We start from the raw sequence: 24,083 nt of genomic DNA, 5'->3' as shown, positions 1-24,083 counted from the left end.
GTATACAGTGTTTTGTACACTTTACATGTCCCATATTCTGTGCCTATCAACAAACCCAAAACAATTTTACACAGTACATTTATTTTGGCAGGTGGTATAATCAGTTAGCGGACAGATTTTCATGCCAAAAAGAAAGTAGAAATAAAATAAAGACCTTTTCAACTGTGCTACAATGAGCAGTGTCACAAATGTAGATCACTCATTTTTTCTCTACTCGATACACAATCTGCTGAAATACTGTTATGCACGCAGAAAGGAATGCGTGTAAAGGTATATGCTGTGTCAAACACTTATACATTTACAGAACTTGGTGGTGGTTATGGGGTGTGTGCGTGCGTGGGGGGGTGTATTTCCCAACTGTCCACACAGAGCACGAGAGAGAACATCACTGTTAGCAGCTGCTCTGTGTTTTTTTTGATAACCAGCTTCACAAATAATCCAGCTCCGCTCTCTGAAAAGAAGTGTATTCACCCATGCACTCAGCAGCACCCCTGTGTGTAATCATTAACATTCAGACTGATTAAAGCATGCACCATTAACTGGAGAGATTAGGACATATGCCACAAATGTATAGGTGCAAAGTTCATTTGCTTTGCTCTACAGGGTGTGTTATGGGGTAGAGGAAAGAGCTACCTGCATATGAAGCCAGGGATCATTATAAACACCAGACCGGGGGCTGAAGACTCTTCCCCAATCTGCTTGTTCAATTTTGTAGAGACATATGAAATTCAATTACCTTTCCTAAGCTACACTCCACTGGCAACACACACACTTTGCGAACACGAACATACAATATCAGATGCATTAATAGTCAGGATTGATAGAGACATTTTGTCTTGACTAATGGCCAACATGCCAGTCACATGCAGCGCTTCTTCCTGTAGCATAACATAGGAGAAGAGAATTGCTGACTTTTCTCTACATCATATATCTGCCACTGATGTAGCCAGTGATTTACATTTATTTTTCAAAAGAGATCAATTTGAAAAACAAATCTCAAAATCATCAACGTGTAAAGGCCCCCATACCTCAGCAATCAATTGGGGCAATTTGGTGTTCTGCGGATGATTGTTTAAATAATTACAGATCAATTAGGGCTATAGATTGCTAGTGTACAGATGCATCCTCATATCTTGCCTCAATGTGCCACGCAGTGGAAGATGCCTGGCCTGAGTGAGTTGACAGGTCCGTGTAACTCTGTTTGCATCTTATTCGAATCAAAAACGTCCGATGCCAACAGACTAAACTGATATGCGGCACTCTTACAGTCTGTGTGGGACCGTGCCTGTATGTGCATACGAAATATGTTTTCTAGGAAAACACTGTAGTGTAGCATTTCGTATGCAGATACAAAGTCACACCCAGAATATAGTTATGCAGTATATAATTTCAATCAGCAAAAACTGCTGGTGCATCTTAATTGCATCGTTTTGCTAATAAGACACATTTTAATGGGACAGTCACATGAAGAGATGCTTGGCACTACCAAGTCAAGCCACGGCATGGCGTGACTAGAAGGGCTGTTTAACATGCAGGTAGGCTAGATGTATGTCTACACATCTGTATGGTACCATGGTACCAGTCAGTAGATTTGCAGACAGTGTCTAGTAAACAGATGAGCCTTTCAAGATTGGCAGATCTGTATTTACTAAAAATGATCTGCAAATCATTGAAAAAATAAGATTTTAAACCTACCGGTAAATCTTTTTCTCCTAGTCCGTAGAGGATGCTGGGGACTCCGTAAGGACCATGGGGTATAGACGGGCTCTGCAGGAGACATGGGCACCTAAAAGAACTTTCTAGTATGGTGTGCACTGGCTCCTCCCTCTATGCCCCACCTCCAGACCTCAGTTAGAGAACTGTACCCAGAGGAGATAGATTAACAAAATCCTTTCCTCGTGTTGTCCATCTCCTCTGGGTACAGTTCTCTAACTGAGGTCTGGAGGTGGGGCATAGAGGGAGGAGCCAGTGCACACCATACTAGAAAGTTCTTTTAGGTGCCCATGTCTCCTGCAGAGCCAGTCTATACCCCATGGTCCTTACGGAGTCCCCAGCATCCTCTACGGACTAGGAGAAAAAGATTTACCGGTAGGTTTAAAATCTTATTTTCTCTTACGTCCTAGAGGATGCTGGGGACTCCGTAAGGACCATGGGGTTTATACCAAAGCTCCCAATCGGGCGGGAGAGTGCGGATGACTCTGCAGCACCGACTGAGCAAATGCTAGGTCCTCATCAGCCAGGGTATCAAACTTGTAGAATTTAGCAAAAGTGTTTGACCACGACCAAGTTGCTGCTCGGCAAAGCTGTAATGCCGAGACGCCCCGGGCAGCCGCCCAAGAAGAGCCCACCTTCCTAGTGGAATGGGCCTTTACTGAATGCGGTAACGGCAATCCAGCCGTAACATAAGCCTGCTGAATAGTGTTACAGATCCAGCGAGCAATAGTCTGCTTCGAAGCAGGCGCGCCAATCTTGTTGGCAGCATACAGGACAAACAATGCATCTGTTTTCCTAATTCTAGCCGTCCCGGCTACAAAAATTTTTAAGGCCCTGACTACATCCAGGGACATGGAATCCTCCAAGTCACTCGTAGCCACAGGCACCACAATAGGTTGGTTCATATGAAGTGAAGACACCACCTTGGGTAAAAATTGAGGACGAGTCCTCAATTCCGCTCTATCTACGTGAAAAATCAAGTAAGGGCTCTTGTAAGACAAGGCCGCCAATTCTGACACACGCCTCGCAGATGCCAAGGCTAACAACATGACCACCTTCCAGGTGAGAAATTTCAACTCCACCGTTTTAAGGGGTTCAAACCAGTGTGATTTAAGGAACTGCAACACCACGTTCAGGTCCCATGGTGCCACCGGGGGCACAAAAGGAGGCTGGATGTGTAGTACTCCTTTTACAAATGTCTGGACTTCTGGGAGAGAAGCCAATTCCTTCTGAAAGAATATTGACAAGGCCGAAATCTGTACTTTAACAGAGCCTAACTTTAGGCCCATATCCACTCCTGTCTGTAGGAAGTGGAGAAAACGACCCAGATGGAAATCTTCCGTAGGAGCATTCTTGGTTTCACACCAAGAGACATATTTCCGCCAGATACGGTGATAATGTTTTACAGTCACCTCCTTCCTAGCCTTTATTAGAGTAGGTATGACCTCCTCCGGAATACCCTTCTCCGCTAGGATCCGGCGGTCAACCGCCATACCGTCAAATGTAACCGCAGTAAGTCTTGGAACATGCAGGGCCCCTGCTGTAACAGGTCTTCCCTTAGAGGAAGAGGCCAGGGATCTTCCGTGAGCATCTCCTGAAGATCTGAGTACCAGGCCCTTTCGAGGCCAGTCTGGAACAATGAGTATTGTTTGTACTCTTTTTCGATTTATGATCCTCAACACTTTTGTGATGAGAGGAAGAGGAGGAAACACGTAGACCGACTGGAATACCCATGGTGTTACCAGAGCGTCTACTGCTATTGCCTGAGGGTCCCGGGACCTGGCACAATACCTCCGAAGCTTCTTGTTGAGGCGTGACGCCATCATGTCTATTTGAGGAACTCCCCAGAGATCCGTTATCTCTGCAAAGACTTCTTGATGAAGTCCCCACTCTCCTGGATGGAGATCGTGTCTGCTGAGGAAGTCCGCTTCCCAGTTGTCCACTCCCGGAATGAAGACAGCTGACAGAGCGCTTACGTGATTTTCCGCCCAGCGAAGAATCCTGGTGGCTTCCGCCATCGCGACTCTGCTTCTTGTCCCGCCTTGGCGGTTCACATGAACTACTGCTGTGACATTGTCTGATTGAATCAGAACCGGTAGGTTGCGAAGAAGAACCTCCGCTTGTCGAAGGCCGTTGAATATGGCCCTTAGCTCCAACACGTTGATGTGTAGACAGGACTCCTGGTCTGACCATAGTCCCTGAAAATTTCTTCCTTGGGTGACTGCTCCCCATCCTCGGAGGCTCGCGTCCGTGGTTACCAGGATCCAGTCCTGAATGCCGAACCTGCGACCCTCTAGAAGGTGAGCACTTTGCAGCCACCATAGAAGAGACACCCTGGCCCTGGGGGACAGTGTTATTTTTTGATGTAATTGTAGATGGGACCCGGACCATTTGTCCAGAAGATCCCATTGAAACGTCCTTGCATGGAACCTGCCGAAGGGAATGGCCTCGTAAGTTGCCACCATTTTCCCCAGAACCCGAGTGCATTGATGAGCTGACACTCTTTTCGGCTTCAGTAGTTCTCGGACCATGTTCTGGAGGTCCTGGACTTTTTCCAACGGGAGGAAAACTTTCTTTTGTTCCGTGTCCAGTATCATGCCAAGGAAGGCTAGTCGAGTTGTCAGAACCAACTGTGACTTTGGTAGATTGAGAATCCACCCATGTTGCTGAAGCACTCTCCGAGAGAGTGCCACGTTCTCCAGTAATTGCTCTCTTGATCTCGCTTTTATCAGGAGATCATCCAAGTATGGGATAATTGTGACTCCTCGCTTGCACAGGATCACCATCATTTCCGCCATTATCTTGGTGAAAATCCTCGGGGCCGTGGACAGCCCAAACGGCAACGTCTGAAACTGGTAATGACAATCCTGTACCGCGAATCTCAGGTACTCCTGATGAGAGGGATATATGGGGACATGAAGGTAAGCATCCTTTATGTCCAGTGACACCATAAAATCCCCCCCTTCCAGGCAGGCTATCACCGCTCGGAGCGATTCCATCTTGAATTTGAACCTTTTCGGGTACAGGTTCAGGGATTTTAGGTTTAAAATGGGCCTGACCGAACCATCCGGCTTCAGGACCACAAATAGGGTTGAATAATACCCTTTTCCCTGTTGGCTCAGGGGAACCCTGATAATCACTCGCTGTTGACACAGCGCTTGAATTGCAGCTAGCACTACTTCCTGCTCTGGAGTAGAAGCTGGTAAGGCCGACTTGAAAAATCGGCGTGGGGGCACCTCTTCGAATTCCAGCTTGTAGCCCTGGGAGACTATTTCTATCCCCCAAGGGTCCACGTCTGACTGAACCCAGACTTGGCTGCATAGTCGAAGGCATGCCCCCACCTGAGCGGATTCCCGCAGGGGAGTCCCAGCGTCATGCGGTGGACTTAGTGGAAGCCGGGGAGGACTTCTGCTCTTGGGAACCAGCCGCAGCAGGTGTCCTCTTGCAGCTACCCTTACCTCTGACGAGGAAAGAGGAGCCCCTACCTCTTCTGGATCTATGCGACCAAAAGGACTGCATCTGATATTGTGGGGGTTTCTTTTGCTGTTGGGGAACAAAAGGTAAAAAGGTCGACTTACCCACAGTAGCTGTAGAGATCAGGTCCGCGAGGCCGTCCCCAAACAATACATCACCTTTGTAAGGTAAAACCTCCATATGCCTTTTTAAGTCTGCATTCCCCGTCCATTGGCGGATCTACAAGGCTCTTCTTGCCGAAATAGCCATAGCATTGGCTCTTGAACCCAGTAAACCAATGTCTCTTTGAGCGTCCCTCATATATAAGACTGCGTCCTTAATATGAGCTAATGTTAACAAAATTGTATCCCTATCTAGGGTATCAAGGTCAGCTGACAGTGTATCTGTCCAAGCTGCTACTGAACTACATACCCATGCCGACGCAATTGCCGGTCTAAGCAAAGTACCAGTATGAGTGTAGATAGACTTTAGTGTAGTCTCTTGCCTGCGGTCCGCAGGGTCCTTGAGGGCCGCTGTGTCAGGGGTCGGTAGCGCCATCTTCTTGGAAAGGCGTGTTAAGGCTTTGTCCACTGTGGGAGAGGATTCCCAACGTACCCTGTCCTGTGTAAGGAAAGGGTACGCCATAAGAACCCTTTTGGGAATCTGCAGTTTCTTATCTGGAGTTTCCCAAGCTTTTTCACATAACTCATTAATTTCATGGGAAGGAGGAAAGTTTATAACCCGTTTCTTTCCCTTAAACATGTATAGCCTCGTGTCGGGCACCGAGGGCTCATCAGTGATATGTAACACCTCTTTTATTGCAATAATCATGCACTGAATACTTTTTGTCACCCTGGGGTGCAACCTTACTTCATCATAGTCGACACTGGAATCAGAGTCCGTGTCGGTATCTGTGTCCCTTATTTGTGAGAAGGGACGTTTCTGAGACCCCGACGGGTCCTGTGTCGGCACAATCTGTATGATTACCTGCCGACGCTCTGGACTCTACTTTGTCCAGTCTTTCATGCAGTGAAGCTACACTAGCATTTAACATATGCCACATATTCATCCAATCCTGAGTCGGCACTGCCGACTGAGACACACCACTCATCTGTTCCACCTCCTCTTTGGATAAGCCTTCCGTTTCAGACATGCCGACACACGTACCGACACCCCCCACACACACTGGGATATAACTATAAGGGGACAATTCCCCAAAGAAGGCCCTTTGGAGAGACAGAGAGAGAGTATGCCAGCACACACCAGCGCCAACTGACCCAGGGAAAAAACCCCAGATAGCGCTTTTACATATAAATGTATACAGAATTCCCCACTCACTGCGCTTTAAATATGTGCCCCCCTCTCTTATTTTCAGCCCTCTGATGCTCAGCATGGGAGAGTCCGGGGAGCCAGTGTTCTCTGCAGCCTCTGTGGCGAAAATGGCGCTGGTTAGTGCTGAGGGATCAAGCTCCGCCCCCTCACGCGGCAAGCTTCAGTCCCGCTCGAGATTTTGAAAAAAAAAATGGCAGGGATTCATAGTTTACTGCCCCGCAGCCTAACTACATGCTTCTTGCCTAAAAACGAGGTTTATTGCTGCCCAGGGCGCCCCGCACCCATCAGTGCCATGTGTGTGTGTAAGTAAATGTGGGAGCAATGGCGCGCAGCTACCCCATGAAGATCTGAAGTCTTCTGCCGCCTGATGTCTTCTTATGATCTGTCATACTCACCCGGCTTCTTGTTTCCGGCATCTGTGAGGAGGATGGCGGCGTGGCTCCGACCGAACCCCAGGGTGAGACCTGTGTTCCGACTCCCTCTGGAGCTAATGGTGTCCAGTAGCCTAAGAAGCAGAGCCCTTAACTCTTAAGAAGTGGGTCTGCTTCTCTCCCCTCAGTCCCACGATGCAGGGAGTCTGTTGCCTAGCAGGGCTCCCTGAAAATAAACCTAACAAAATTCTTTTTACAGAAAACTCAGGAGAGCTCCTGTAATGCACCACAGATCTAACTGTGGTCTGGAGGAGGGGCATAGAGGGAGGAGCCAGTGCACACCATACTAGAAAGTTCTTTTAGGTGCCCATGTCTCCTGCGGAGCCCGTCTATACCCCATGGTCCTTACGGAGTCCCCAGCATCCTCTAGGACGTAAGAGAAATATCTAATGTATGTCACATAAGTGCCACAAAGTAAATACAAGATCCGGGATAGTGGCATAGAACATCAATATACAAACATCATATGACTGGAAAATTGTTTTTAATCACCATATCTCCTGGCCTAGAAACACTCCGTACAAATAGCTCTAAATACTAATGTTTTGTTTTTTTATACTTGTCCGTTGATTGCAAATCATTTCATACAGAAACCAGCTTGCACCAGTGGTATGTAAATATCCAGTGGATGCCAAGTTGTGCAGAAAGTTAATGGAGAGCAAGTGTGACATATCCATGAAATGGAACCACTGTGATAAGATTATGCAGAGCATTAAGCGCTCACACACGTGTGTCGCTGTACTGAGCAGGACTTGCTGTTGAAAGTACGACATAATGTATGAGCGCATTACCAGAAGACCGACCATACACACTGGATCCATCAGTGATCATCTGCCAAGTGGATCAACTAAATTTAAGGATACAACGGATTTCTATTCTTAAGCATCAACCTAACTGTAGTGATACATGCCACTGTTTGTGCGGCCAGCATTAGGCTTATAATTGCTGCACAACAACAGTCCGTTATATGCAGAAAATGCCACTGCAAGTTTAACACATAATATTTTTAGATACACATAATATAATATTTTTAGATACACACAGTATATTAGATACAACAAATATCCGGTTTGTGAATAAATCGCTGTGCAAAAGCCTGATCCTAAAATTCATTTACTCATTCCACTGCACATGAGCTAAGGTTTTCTAGGACTTTTTACTGGAATCAATTAAACCAACCATTCATTAAATAACTGAAAGGGAAATGGCTATCTTAGGAACCGTGTTAAAAGGGAAACTTCACATTAAATGGACGGAACAGAAATAAATCAGCTCTAGTGATTTGTGAGAAGCACCAAGATCCACTTTACAGCAACTAGGACATTTAATAATGGACCCCCCCCCCATTTACAATAACAGATCTGATTTTAAAAAAAAAGAAGTCAAAACTGTAGAAAAGATCCTGTATAGAATAGTAATATAGCAATATATTAAACAGCGCTTCTCTGTAAAAATTGGTTTAATTTATTCTGCAATATGCAAAAACATTTTTAACAATGTACCTCCCATCTTGCATATAATGAAGTTGACAATTTATTCCAATATTCAACCTATTCATTCCCTGGGACCTAGTGGCATTACTGAGATAAGAGGCACAGTGGGGTCGATTCAGTTGTTTTAATCGCAGTAAACATTAGTTGGTGCCCGACGCCAGCAATTCAATTGTTCTGCCATTCAGAGGCGCCCAGCAGCCATGAAGATCAAATTTTTTCTCGCATCCTCCTGAGGTGTGAGAAAAAAAATCTGTGCTAACTCTGCACAAACAGTATTTGGGACGCCCAAAGCAGGACTTTACATGGGTTTAGCAGTTTTAGGCGGCTAAACCTGGTCTGTTTGGGTGTGACATGCACAATATGCATGTGCGCCCAAACAATTGAATAGTAACAATTGTTTGCATGTTTAAACAATTCTGTTTAGACAGGAAAATTAGATGCCCAAAACAACTGAATTCTCCCCAGCGTGTTTGATGCCTGGGTTATGTTACTAATCCCAAACAAATGTCCTAGTTCATTTACAAGGCTAGTTTGTCATGAATATTATCTGAACCTATAAAATGGCTGCCTCTACTATGATTAGGTGAAGGGTTTAACTTTATTCCTATCAATAACATTGACATCTACAGAAAAGTGCAATCAAGTACAAGGCTTTATGGGCTTATATTAACCTATTTGTTCCATTGCAAAATCACCATATCGTAAAAATGCAAAACACCACTGGTTGGCACATTTTACCACTTTTTACTTCTGTGGTTACCTTCTATTTTGTACATTAAGCAAAACTTGCAGAATTCAGATGCAGTATTTTCCCAGCAAAAACCCACAAACCAAGAGCTTCTTCAACAAATTAGCTCCTGCTTGCATAATCTTTACAATATTATATCCTCCAGAAATTGTTAAACAAAAGGGGGGTGGAGTTTTATTGTGACATTAAATTACAGTGGTGGTTCACAGCAGCCAACACACTCAGAAGAGAAGGGAAGGCAAAAGTGCTTATGTTGCAAATAATTAACGTTTACATTCTTCTGGATGCAGAAGACCAAGTCAGCAGTCTCCGTCATTGCTGTACAAATGGAAAGCACCAGAAAAAACAGCTGCTAAAATCAGACAAGCTTGAGCAGGCAAGGACAACCTGTGGCTCGGCTCTCAAGGTGTTGTGAAACTACAATTCCCAGCATAACCTGCTAGATATCAGCAGGCAAACATGCTGGGGCTTTTAGTTCCACAACAACATGAGACACAGGCTGTTTAAGCCTGGGCTACAAAACGAGTGTGTCGTGCTCTGTGTGAGCTATCCAAAAGGATTAATTTTTATTTTTTTTGGCACAGTAGTTTTGACACTGACCGAAATGGTGAATAGGTGGAGTCTGCATTAATAGATTCTAGTTTGCACTATTGCACTGGCCATTCCAATGTAAATGCTAACTTGAGAAATCGGCCATGGAATCAGTACACGGAGGCAAATGTAGATAGTGGGAAATAAGAGGCTCTAGCTTGATATAATATACCAGGGAAATCCCATTTTCCGCCTGTGAGAAACTGAAAAATTGCAACTTTAATTATAAATGCAAAAAACGCAAAGAAAAATACCTTATACCAGCAGTTTCCAAACTCTGTTCTCAAGGCACACTAACAATCGAGGTTTTAAAGATATCCATGCTTAAGCACAGGTGCCTTAAGTAGTACATCAGTCAATTTTATTGGTTCTCAGACTCGGTCCTCGGGACCCCAAACAGTTCACGTTTTCCAGGTCACCTGGTAGGCGCACTGTGTATCACCAACTGTCACATTTTTTAAATCCAGATTACCTGGAAAACAATCTGTGGGGTTCCAGAGGACGGAGTTTGAGGACCTGTGGATTATACCATCTGTGCCCAACATGGATACCCTTAAAACCTGCACTACTGGGGTGCTTTGAGTTATGAGTTTGGAAAGCACTGCCCTACACACACACACTACTATTTTAATACAAATATTTCAAATACTGGCTTGCATCTCTGTGAACATTTTCATTCAGATATCTTCTGTGCTACACACGTAGTGAGAATAGTAAGATCTCATCTGATATCAATCATATCGTTGTGAATGGTGCTATGTGGTAAGAACAAGCTGTACAATTCAAAGAATATTTATGAGGTACAACCAGGACCAGGAAACAAAAGGGTTACTGCTTTCTTCTGCCTATTTTGCAGACAGCCAAGCCATGTATCAGGTAGGCACATACGTTATATGACTTGTCAGATATCCATGAAAATTCATTTTTAGTTGCCGTAGCAACAACATTGGTAGGTTTTCCAGTAAAGGAGTGTGATCGCTATAAGAAAAGTTCCACATTTATAGAATATCTGCTTGTTGGAGAAAGGCCATAATGTTAAGCTCAGAGCAGCCTATGGACAACCCTTTCCAACTCTGATTTTCACCCATAGAGTTCATTTTCATGAGACTTTTCATCCGTTTTACTGTAATGTTGGGCTACAATGTTACTCACACCAGCATTTAACATGTGCAGTTTTACGGACATATTCGCTGCAGAAAAATCAGCAAGTAGCTGAGCAGTTTCTCATTTATTTACTCCCTGTAAAAGACAACTAAAAGGTTGACAAACACAGTCCCTTTGAGGGATGCTGGTTGCATTCCACACAAAACATAAATAAATGACAAGCTTTCCATATACAAGGGCTGAGAACAAATATTTATTGAAAACCTGTAAAAAAAAAAAAAAAGCCGACTGTGAAAGTTTTACATAGCTGACAAAAATAATCATCTCCAAACAAACGGGTCAGCCAGAGCACAGTGTACTCCCAAAGCAATTGTTCTGAAGGCTGAAAATACGATCAGGTGGGACCACAGAGTGGAAAATCAGTTTGGCAGATGACCCCCAGTGGTATGTGTGCAATCTCATGGGCCAACCGTTATGTGCCAAGTTCCCCTGGCACTGTGTAATAAATTATATCAGTCTAGTGCCTGAATGCTGGGATCCATGTAGTTGGGAATCTTATAAATATAAATGTACTTTGACAGGGATGAATTAGCATATTGCATAGAATGGAGGCATCATTATCTTTACACTAGCAGAACCCTAGTCTGCAGACATTAGATGTTGCAATCTTAGATCCAAAAATACACTTGTATAACATTTGTTACTATCCTTATCACTGTTCCTCGTGCTGGGAACAAAACAACTTGGAGATATGAGAAATATTAAATTCTCAGGGTAGATCATTTACATTTACAATAACTGAATGCCACGCATAAAAATAACATTTATGTCAGCATGCTAATCCAGCGGCATCTGAAGATGCATCCAGCACATACAACCAGATAGGTCCCAATCATGAGAAAAGTTTATTTTGTATTTTATTTACTATGTAAAAATCACAGTCACTATTTTGTGTGATTTATATAAGAAAACAAAACAAAAAACAACTCTCTAAAGGGTCGATTCAACCGAACGCAAATTGAATAGTGCCAGGAAGGATGTCCCGGTGCTATTCAATTCAGCGCAATGCTTTGTCGGAGACAGCCCATACTCGCGCATTAAACAGGGTGTAAAGGTGTGAGAACGACCATTGTCCGTCATAAGTGCCCCGCCGCATTGCTGATTTCACCACGCTAGGCACAAAACAGCATTGCAGCACTAGTTTTGTCAGATTTCTGCTCGCACTCCAGGAGGGCTGCGAGCGGAAATCCACTGAACAGATAAAACAACACCGGGACCTCGTTCCTGGCGCTATTCAATTAGTGTTCAACTGAATCGACACCTATAATTGAGCAGGTACATGCTACAAATGAAAGAAAACATTAAATTATATACCATAACATTATCAGGGTTCCCAACATCATAGATGGCATTGCCTAATAGAAGCCTATGGGATACTGTCCGCATAGCTCCCTGAGAGGGATCCAATGTGATCTGACAGCCGCACATAAGGACTCCCGGAAGTTCTTCTATCACAAAGGACAGCTGTTATCAGAGGAGCTGTTCTTTGGGATTTTAGCAACAATTGTACAAAATCTCGGCTGTCGGGATGCCAGCGGTCATGTGACCGATGCTGGAGCCCTGACATTACTCGGGAGATCGGTGCCGTACAACTGGCAGGGGGGGGATTTAGCTCTAGCCACTACCCCGGGAGGGTTATGGTAGCAGAGGGTGTAAGATACTTACCCCCTCAGACGTCGGGATCTTCGATGTTGGGATGCTGGTGTCTGTCATCTAACTGCCGGCATCCTGTCCAGCGGTATATAATACCAAACCCGTACAAACATGCAGTGTTACTAAATGCTTGCGATCAGTGGCGGGATGCATTACATTCAAAATGTGACGCTAAATGTGTTGCCAAAAAATAACCAAGTAAGACATTAGGCAGTGTATAGGGAATCTGTATGTACTGTTTAACCCCCGTCCGTGATGCAGAATGTCAGTATCCCAACATCGACATCCCAATGAATGCCGGCAGGGGGGCGAGCGCAATAAAGCCCCTACGCTCACCACAAGTTCTATTCACCCTCTATGGGTGTCGTGGACAACCACAGAGGGGAAATAACCTACCTCACTGCTATAGCGGCGGCGGTATGGTGACCCCGTCGGGATCCCAGTGTCAGTATTGTGACAGGCGGGATCCCGACGAGTAGCATGCTAAACGCATACCGTATATAGGGCCATGGCACGGAGAAGGAAGACAAACCAGACAACACAACATGTATAGTCCTTCCTGATCTCTACACAAAAAAAAAGCCATAAACTCTTCAACCCTTTTATTGTAGGTAAATGATTGTTCAGCCAGAGAAACGTGTTAGAACAAGGCCTGTCCCTCCCAGACAAACTGATCAACATATGATCATCTTACAGGCTTATTGAACTCAAACGCCACACACAGAGAGCAGATAACCTGCAGCTTGTCAACCGCTCAGCCTCACTACCAAACTTACAGGTAAATAGTTAACTGCAATCAATCTTGTTAAACAAATAAAACTTTGCAGGAGAGAAAGGTTTCCTCTGACCCCTCATGTAATATGTACAAATCTCCTTTACTGTGTGTGGTAAGAAATATCAACATCATGTCCAGTGATCACGATGAGCAAAAAAATGTGTGGGTCCTAGGGACCCCTCACTTTAGGAGATTGGGGTCTTACTTCACGATTACTGGGTCCTATCACATATTATTAGGGAAAGGGGTGCGGGCAAGCAGCAGTTGGGGCAGTGCTGGGGGGGGGGGGGAGGGGGGGAGAGTAGGGGACGACGACGAGGGGGCTAGGGTCAGGCAGTGCTGGGGGGGGGGGGAGAAGGGTGGAGGTAAGGGTAGATAGTAGCTGAGGCAGTACTGGGGGGCAAGGCCAGGGTTAAGTGCTCCCCTCCTCCACATCGATCAGTCCATATTTTGTGCTCCCCCACCCTGGGTGCATAACACCTTCTTTATAGAAAGTATGGAATGTGGCTGTGGATAAGAGGGGTGGTCGCCAGGAGCCCGACCGCAGGCAACACATACTACACCCGAAAAGAGAACAGAGGAGCACACCGTGTGGGATGCGGAGAGGGAACAGGGAAACAAACATTAAACACCTACTACCTCTCCCCTGCCACTCTCTGCCTCTCCATAGCCACACCCAAAGCCTTCATGGGGGATAAACGTAACATTCACATGAAAGCATTAAAAAACACATGCATGGATAGGGGCTCCGAAGGGAGCTTGTCCCTGCGATGTGTGAGAAATGAAGCGATTACATTAGCGGTCAGTTCATTTCTGTTTTGTGCCTCCACAGTGCTGCTGTGAATGTGCCATCTTGCTGACTATGCATATGTGGTGGCCATTCTGCAGTAACTTGCCAAGGTCCTGTAAATAATTTTGTCAGATGGGGTCCCAGAGCAAAATAATTTGAGAATCCTTGTACTACACAACGAAAGGCCTTGGGCAATTAATGGTGTGTCTGGTAGTGGGCTTTCATTCCAGATCCTAAATGAATAGGAGTTCATAATTCCAGTTCATCACTTAAGGTGACTGTTGAAGAGATCCATGAAGCTACAAACATCCCATAAGTGTTAAAGACTGTTATTAAGTATGTATATTACTTTACTTATTGTAGTTTCATTATTACCAAAATATAATGGGGTGATTCCCAAATATTTTGCAGGATGAAGCCGTCAGGTTGTGACTGGTCCTGAAGCCCTACTTGCAGGGGTTATCTTATGTGGTTTGTGTATAATACACACACACATATTTACCATTACCAGTTATTATTTATTACCAGTTATTTATATAGTGCACACATATTCCGCAGCGCTTTTACAGAGAATATTTGGCCACACACATTGTCCTCATACAGTGTTGCGGTGATGCGCACAGTGGGGGTCATTCAGAGTTGATCACTCGCTAGCAACTTTTTGCAGTGCTGCGATCAGATAGTCGCCGTCTATGGGGGAGTGCATTTTCGCTTTGTAAGTGTGCGAACGCTTTTGCAGCAGATAGCACAAAAAAGTTTTTTGCAGTTTCCGAGTAGCTCTGGACTTACTCTTACGATCACTTCAGTCTTTTTGGTCTCGGAATTGACGTCAGACACCCGCCCTGCAAACGCTTGGACACGCCTGCGTTTTTCCAAACACTCCCAGAAAACGGTCAGTTGACACCCACAAACACCCTCTTTCTGTCAATCACCTTGCGATCTGCTGTGTGAATGGATGCTTTGTTAAATCCATTGCCCAGCATGTGCAGTTTTGCAGAAATTTAACGTGATCGCAGCGATGCAAAAAGTTGCTAGCGAGCGATCAACTAGGAATGACCCCCACTGTTCGTAACATAGCAGGCTGTACACTATTGGGAGAATTCAAATGTTATCACACCCCCAATCTCCAGTCTAAAGTGACGGGAGATCGACGGGCGATATTCAAATGCCCCCAGTTATTACACTCTGGTTTAGGTGCGAAAAGCACCTAAACCAGACTAAAGTAATGGGGACACAAGCGTGAAAAGACCCATTAGGGCACCCAAATGGGTCTCCTTATGCGCATTTCAGCTTGCTACCCCCGGGGTATGTGAAATAAACTTGTCACGCCCATTTGCAGCAACAATAGTATACTGTCGGCGTGCGTGATTGGAGACGGGAGATTTGAAACTCGCCATATGAGTGTGCCCCGCTAAGCTATTCACTTCAATGGAAGTCACGTGCGATGCGAATGGCACGTGTGTGTGCGTGTGCGTGCATCTATATGTATCCATGTCTAATGTATGTGTTCATTTACATGGAACACATACATTGTCCAATTACATAATAAAGTTTATTATGTAATTGGACAATATGTGTTCCATGTATCTTGATTTGTTTAATTTAACAATAGAAATTATGTTTTGTTATTTACAAGCCATATTAAATTACCATCACTGTATACGTATCTCTTTTGTTCAAGATACCCCTGAAGAAGTCTGAAACGATGAAACGTGCTTGGTGATCATCAAAGCACTTCAATCAATAGTCCATCAATTGACTATTAATGTGATATCTATGCATTTTACAGTATAACTAGTACATTTATGTGTTTCTTAAACTTTTTATATGTTTTAATATAAATTTGTTATTCATATATCCAGAGTACTCCAGACATCTTTAATATTTTTTTTTTGCATATGAAAGTTTTTAATATATGGTAAATCAAATGGTAATGGTGGTGTGATTTAACAACCAATTAAACACAGGCGCACCTCAGGACCCATCTTTCTTGTAAAATACTATTGTCTTTTAGTATAGAAACAATTGTCTAATATTGATCAAACGATAGGCTGTCCTAGTGCATATTGCTAATATATATTTCTCTAACGTCCTAGTGGATGCTGGGGACTCCGTAAGGACCATGGGGAATAGACGGGCTCCGCAGGAGATAGGGCACTTTAAGAAAGCTTTGGATTCTGGGTGTGCACTGGCTCCTCCCTCTATGTCCCTCCTCTAGACCTCAGTTAGATCCTGTGCCCAGAGGATGAAGGGCGCACTGCAGGGAGCTCTCTTGAGTTCTTTGCTATAGAAAGCATTTGTTTTGGATTTTCACTTTTTTACAGGGAGCACTGCTGGCAACAGGCTCCCTGCATCGAGGGACTGAGGAGAGAGGGGCAGACCTACTTAACTGATAGGATCTGCTGCCTCGGCTACTGAACACCATTAGCTTCAGAGGGGTGAACACAGGTTCGTCCTGGGCGTCCACCCCCTGAGCCACGCCGCCGTTCTCCTCACAGAGCCAGAAGAGCAGAAGCAAGAAGACGTCTCAGGCGGCAGAAGCCTTCAGCTCCACAGAGGTAACGCACAGCACTGCAGCTGTGCGTCATTGCTCCACATCACCTCACACACTCCGGTCACTGTATGGGTGCAGGGCGCAGGGGGGGGCGCCCTGGGCAGCAATAGTTACACCTCTTGGATGGCAAATAGGTATATACATGTACAGCTGGGCACTGTACATGTATTATAATTGAGCCCCCGACATTTTTTCACGATTTTGAGCGGGGCTTCTCCCTCAGCACTTACCAGCGCCATTTCTCTCTCCACAGAACGCTGAGAGGAAGCTCCCCGGACTCTTCCCTGCTTACACACGGTGAAGGGGGTTTAAAAAGAGAGGGGGGGCACATAATTGGCGGATACAATATAATACAGCGCTACTGGGGAAAAACATTCTGTGGGGGTCTCCAGGTTGTTGCGCTGGGGTGTGTGCTGGCATACTCTCTCTCTGTCTCTCCAAAGGGCCTTTCAGGGGATACTGTCTTCAGAAAAAGTTTCCCTGGGTGTGTGCAGTGTGTCGGTACGGGTGTGTCGACATGTTTGATGAGGAAGGCTCGCTAAATGTGGAGGGGGAGTGCTTGAATGTCAGGTCGCCGTCGGCAAGGCCGACACCGGACTGGGTGGATATGCTAAATGTCTTGAATGCAAATGTGTATCTGCTGCATAAAAGATTAGACAAGGCTGAAGCTGGGGATCAGTCAGGTAGCCAGCCCGTGCCTGTCCCTGGGGAGCCAGGACCTTCAGGGTCTCAAAAGCGCCCCATATCCCAGGTCGCTGACACAGATGCCGACACAGATACTGACTCTAGTGTCGACTATGAGGATGCAAAATTACAGCCGAAGGTGGCAAAAGGTATTAGGTACATGATTATTGCCATAAAGGAGGTTTTGCATATCACGGAGGAACCCCCTGTCCCTGACACGAGGGTTCACATGTATAAAGGGAAAATGCCTGAGGTCACGTTTCCGTCCTCATTTGAGCTAAGCGAATTATGCGAAAAGACTTGGGAATCTCCAGATCGGAGACTACAGGTTCCCAAAAGGATTCTCATGGCGTATCCCTTTCCACAGAAGGATCGGATACGATGGGAATCTGCGCCTAAAGTAGACAAGGCGCTGACACGCTTATCCAAGAAGGTGGCACTGCCTTCTCCGGATGCAGCTTCCCTCAAGGATCCTGCTGATCGCAAGCAGGAAATCACCCTGAAGCACATTTACACACATTCAGGGACTATAGTTAGGCCGGCCATGGAGTCGGCCTGGGTTTGTAGTGCTGTCGTGGCATGGGCAGACTCCTTATCTACGGAGATTGACACCTTAGATAGGGATACCATCCAAATGACCATGGAGCATATCAGAGATGCTACCTTGTATATGAGGGATGCTCAGAGAGACATTTGTTTACTAAGTTCTAGAATAAATACTATGTCTATTTCTGCTAGGCGGCTCTTGTGGACCCGACAGTGGACGGGAGACGCAGACTCGAAGCAGCATATGGAGTCATTGCCGTACAAGGGGGAGGAGTTGTTTGGAGAAGACCTCTCGGACCTAGTCTCTACTGCTACGGCTGGTAAATCGAATTTTTTACCTTACGTTCCCCCGCAGCATTCTAAGAAGGTACAGCATTATCAAATGCAGTCCTTTCGTTCCAATAAAAACAAGAAGGTACGTGGATCGTCCTTCGTTGCCAGAGGTAAAGGCAAGGGAAAACGGCTGCACTCAGCTAGTTCCCAGGAGCAGAAGTCCTCCCCTGCTTCCGCAAAGTCCACAGCATGACGCTGGGGCTTTCCGGGGGGGGGGGGGTCAGATCAAGTGGGGGCACGTCTTCGTCTATTCAGCCACGTCTGGGTTCAATCACAGGTGGATCCCTGGGCAATAGAGATTGTTTCCCAGGGATACAGACTGGAATTCGAAGACATGCCCCCTCGCCGGTTTTTCAAATCGGCTCTGCCAGCTTCCCCGTCAGAGAGGGAGCTAGTGTTAGCGGCAATTCACAAATTGTACATTCAACAGGTGATAATCAAGGTTCCTCATCTCCAGCAAGGAGAGGGTTATTATTCATCCCTGTTTGTGGTACCGAAACCGGACGGTTCGGTCAGACCCATTCTAAATCTAAAATCCCTGAACCTGTACTTGAAGAGGTTCAAGTTCAAGATGGAATAGCTCAGAATGGTCATCGCCAGCCTGGAGGGAGGGGATTGGATGGTGTCCCTGGACATAAAGGATGCGTACCTTCATGTTCCGATTTTCCCCCCTCACCAGGCGTTTCTGAGATTTGCAGTACAGGATTGTCAATACCAATTTCAGACGTTGCCGTTTGGTCTTTCCACGACCCCGAGAATTTTCACCAAGGTAATGGCGGAAATGATGGTGCTCCTGCGCAAGCAGGGAGTCACAATTATCCCGTGCTTGGACGATCTCCTTACAAAGGCGAGATCTCGGGAGAAGTTGCTGGACAGCGTGTCTCTGTCCGTGAAGACGTTGCAGAGGCACGGTTGGATTCTCAATTTACCGAAATCCCAGCTAGTACCTGCAACGCGTCTGACCTTTTTGGGCCTGATTCTAGACACAGACCAAAAAAGAGTTTTTCTTCCGGTGGAGAAGGCTCAGGAGCTCATAGCCCTGGTCAGGAACCTTTTAAAGGCAAAAAAAGGTTTCTGTGCATCATTGCACAAAAGTTCTGGGGAAGATGGTGGCTTTATACGAGGCCATCCCCTTCGGCAGGTTCCATGCAAGGACCTTCCAATGGGACCTATTGGACAAATGGTCCGGGTCCCATCTACATTTGCAGAAACGGATCACCCTGTCTCCCAGGGCCAAGGTATCTCTCCTGTGGTGGCTGCACAGTGCTCACCTCCTAGAGGGTCGCAGGTTCGGCATTCAGGACTGGATCCTGGTGACCACGGACGCGAGCCTCCGAGGTTGGGGAGCTGTCGCACTGGGAAGAAATTTCCAAGGTCTCTGGTCAAGCCTAGAGACTTGTCTCCACATCAATGTCCTGGAGTTAAGGGCCATTTACAACGCCCTACGCCAGGCGGAGGAATGGCTTCAGAACAAACCGGTTCGGATTCAGTCGGACAATGTCACGGCAGTGGCTCATGTAAACCGCCAGGGCGGCACAAGGAGCAGAGTGGCCATGGCAGAGGCGTCCAGGATTCTGCGCTGGGCGGAAGGCCATGTAAGCGCGCTATCAGCAGTGTTCATCCCGGGGGTGGACAACTGGGAGGTGGACTTCCTCAGCAGGCACGACCTGCATCCGGGATAGTGGGGACTTCATCAAGAAGTCTTCACACAGATCGTGGATCGGTGGGAACTGCCTCAAATAGACATGATGGCGTCCCGTCTCAACAAAAAGCTAAAGAGGTATTGCGCCAGGTCAAGAGACCCTCAGGCGGTAGCGGTAGACGCTCTGGTGACACCATGGGTGTTCAGATCGGTCTATGTGTTTCCTCCTCTGCCTCTCATACCCAAGGTGTTGAGATTAATAAGACTAAGAAGGGTCAGAGCAATTCTCATTGTTCCAGATTGGCCAAGGAGGACTTGGTATCCGGATCTGCAAGAATTGCTCACAGAAGATCCGTGGCCTCTTCCTCTAAGGCAGGACCTGCTGCAGCAGGGGCCCTGTCTGTTCCAAGACTTACCGCGGCTGCGTTTGACGGCATGGCGGTTGAACGCCGGATCCTAGCGGAAAAAGGGATTCCGGAAGAGGTCATTCCTACCCTGATCAAGGCTAGGAAGGATGTGACATCGAAACATTATCACCGTATATGGCGGAAATATGTTTCTTGGTGTGAGGCCAGAGCTGCTCCTGCGGAGGAGTTCCATTTGGGCCGTTTGCTTCACTTCCTTCAAACGGGAGTGAATTTGGGCCTAAAATTAGGGTCCATAAAGGTCCAAATTTCAGCCTCATCCATTTTCTTTCAAAGAGAATTGGCTTCTCTTCCTGAAGTACAGACTTTTGTGAAGGGCGTGCTGCATATTCAGCCTCCCTTTGTGCCTCCGGTGGCGCCTTGGGATCTTAACGTGGTATTAAGTTTCCTCAAGTCACCTTGGTTTGGTTTGAACCACTCAAAACAGTGGAGTTGAAATACCTGGAAAGTGGTCATGTTGTTGGCCTTAGCTTCTGCAAGGCGTGTTTCAGAATTAGCGGCTTTATCATATAAAAGCCCATACCTAATTTTTCACGTGGATAGGGCAGAGTTGAGGACTCGGCCTCAATTTCTGCCCAAGGTGGTCTCATCTTTTCATATGAACCAACCTATTGTCGTGCCTGTGGCTACTCGGGACTTGGAGGACTCCGAGTCCCTGGATGTGGTCAGGGCTTTGAAGATTTATGTGACCAGAACAGCTAGGATCAGGAAGACGGAAGCTCTGTTTGTTCTGTATGCGGCCAACAAGGTTGGCGCTCCTGCTTCAAAGCAGACTATTGCTCGCTGGATCTGTAACACGATTCAGCAGGCGCATTCTACGGCAGGATTGCCATTACCTAAATCGGTTAAGGCCCATTCCACTAGGAAGGTGGGCTCTTCTTGGGCGGCTGCCCGAGGGTTCTCGGCATTACAGCTTTGCCGAGCAGCTACTTGGTCAGGTTCCAACACTTTTGCGAAGTTCTAGAAGTTTGATACCCTGGCTGAGGAGGACCTTGTGTTTGCTCAATCGGTGCTGCAGAGTCATCTGCACTCTCCCGCCCGTTTGGGAGCTTTGGTATAATCCCCATGGTCCTTACGGAGTCCCCAGCATCCACTAGGACGTTAGAGAAAATAAGATTTTACTTACCGGTAAATCTATTTCTCGTAGTCCGTAGTGGATGCTGGGCGCCCGTCCCAAGTGCGGACTTCTTCTGCAAGACTTGTATATAGTTATTGCTTCAATAAGGGTTATATTATAGTTGGTCGGTCTTACGGAGTCCCCAGCATCCACTACGGACTACGAGAAATAGATTTACCGGTAAGTAAAAATAAGATTTTACTCACCGGTAAATCTATTTCTCGTAGTCCGTAGTGGATGCTGGGAACTCCGAAAGGACCATGGGGAATAGCGGCTCCGCAGGAGACTGGGAACAAATAAAAGAAAGCTTTTAGACTACCTGGTGTGCACTGGCTCCTCCCACTATGACCCTCCTCCAAGCCTCAGTTAGGATACTGTGCCCGGAAGAGCTGACACAATAAGGAAGGATTTTGAATCCCGGGTAAGACTCATACCAGCCACACCAATCACACCGTATAACTCATGATACCATATCCAGTTAACAGTATGAAACATAACTGAGCCTCTCAACAGATGGCTCATAACAATAACCCTTTAGTTAACAATAACTATATACAAGTATTGCAGACAATCCGCACTTGGGATGGGCGCCCAGCATCCACTACGGACTACGAGAAATAGATTTACCGGTGAGTAAAATCTTATTTTTCTCTAACGTCCTAGTGGATGCTGGGAACTCCGAAAGGACCATGGGGATTATACCAAAGCTCCCAAACGGGCGGGAGAGTGCGGATGACTCTGCAGCACCGAATGAGAGAACTCCAGGTCCTCCTCAGCCAGGGTATCAAATTTGAAGAATTTAGCAAACGTGTTTGCCCCTGACCAAGTTGCAGCTCGGCAAAGTTGTAAAGCCGAGACCCCTCGGGCAGCCGCCCAAGATGAGCCCACTTTCCTCGTGGAATGGGCTTTTACTGATTAAGGATGCGGCAAACCAGCCGCAGAATGCTCCAGCTGAATTGTGCTACAAATTCAGCGAGCAATAGTCTGCTTAGAAGCAGGAGCACCTATTTTGTTGGGTGCCCACAGGATAAAAGGCGAGTCAGTTTTCCTGACTCCAGCCGTCCTGGAAATATAATTTTTTAAGGCCCTGACTACGTCCAGTAACTTGGAATCTTCCAAGTCCCTAGTAGCCGCAGGCACTACAATAGGTTGGTTCAAGTGAAAAGCTGATACCACCTTAGGGAGAAACTGGGGACGAGTCCTCAATTCTGCCCTATCCATATGGAAAATCAGATAAGGGCTTTTACATGACAAAGCCGCCAATTCTGACACACGCCTGGCCGAAGCCAAGGCCAATAACATGACCACTTTCCACGTGATATATTTCAAATCCACAGTTTTAAGTGGCTCAAACCAATGTGATTTTAGGAAACTCAACACCACGTTGAGATCCCAAGGTGCCACAAGAGGCACAAAAGGGGGCTGAATATGTAGCACTCCCTTTACAAATGTCTGAACTCCAGGCAGTGAAGCCAGTTCTTTCTGGAAGAAAATCGACAGAGCCGAAATCTGGACCTTAATGGAACCCAAGTTTAGGCCCATAGTCACTCCTGACTGTAGGAAGTGCAGAAAACGACCCAGCTGAAATTCCTCTGTTGGGGCCTTCCTGGCCTCACACCACGCAACATATTTTCGCCAAATACGGTGATAATGGTTTGCGGTTACTTCTTTCCTGGCTTTTATCAGCGTAGGAATGACTTCCTCCGGAATGCCCTTTTGCTTTAGGATCCGGAATTCAACCGCCGTGCCGTCAAACGCAGCCGCGGTAAGTCTTGGAACAGACAGGGCCCCTGCTGTAGCAGATCCTGTCTGAGCGGTAGAGGCCATGGGTTCTCTGATATCATTTCTTGAAGTTCTGGGTACCAAGCTCTTCTTGGCCCATCCGGAACCACGAGTATCGTTCTTACTCCTCGTTTTCTTATTATTCTCAGTACCTTTGGTATGAGAGGCAGAGGATGGAATACATAACCAACTGGTACACCCACGGTGTCACTAGAGCGTCCACAGCTATTGCCTGAGGGTCCCTTGACCTGGTGCAATATCTAGTTTTTTTGTTTAGGCGGGACGCCATCATGTCCACCTGTGGCCTTTCCCAACGGTTTACCAACAGTTGGCAGACTTCTGGATGAAGTCCCTACTCTCCCGGGTGTAGGTCGTGTCTGCTGAGGAAGTCTGCTTCCCAGTTGTCCACTCCCGGAATGAACACTGCTGACAGTGCTAAGATGTGATTTTCCGCCCATCGGAGAATCCTTGTGGCTTCTGCCATCGCCATCCTGCTTCTTGTGCCGCCCTGTCGGTTTACATGGGCGACTGCCGTGATGTTGTCTGATTGGATCAGTACCGGCTGGTTTTGAAGCAGAGGCCTTGCCAGACTTAGGGCATTGTAAATGGCCCTCAGTTCCCGAATATTTATGTGTAGGGACGACTCCTGACTTGACCAAAGTCCTTGGAAATTTCTTCCCCGTGTGACTGCCCCCCAGCCTCGAAGGCTGGCATCCGTAGTTACCAGGACCCAGTCCTGTATGCCGAATCTGCGGCCCTCTTGAAGATTAGCACTCTGCAGCCACCACAGTAGAGATACCCTGGTCCTTGGAGACAGGGTTATCAGCCGATGCATCTGAAGATGCGATCCCGACCAC

At 46.5% G+C, this 24,083-nt stretch overlaps 1 protein-coding gene across 4 annotated transcripts in view; it reads right to left on the bottom strand.

Annotated features, from left to right (window-relative positions):
* Positions 1–24,083, bottom strand: part of SEMA4B (semaphorin 4B) — a 379,025-nt gene that overhangs the window by 28,036 nt on the left and 326,906 nt on the right. The window lies entirely within an intron of this gene.

Source organism: Pseudophryne corroboree, chromosome 6 (genome assembly GCF_028390025.1).
Source record: "Pseudophryne corroboree isolate aPseCor3 chromosome 6, aPseCor3.hap2, whole genome shotgun sequence".
NCBI lineage: Eukaryota > Metazoa > Chordata > Amphibia > Anura > Myobatrachidae > Pseudophryne > Pseudophryne corroboree.
Note: the sequence above shows the minus strand (reverse complement) of the source record. Positions and strands in the feature narration are given on the sequence as shown.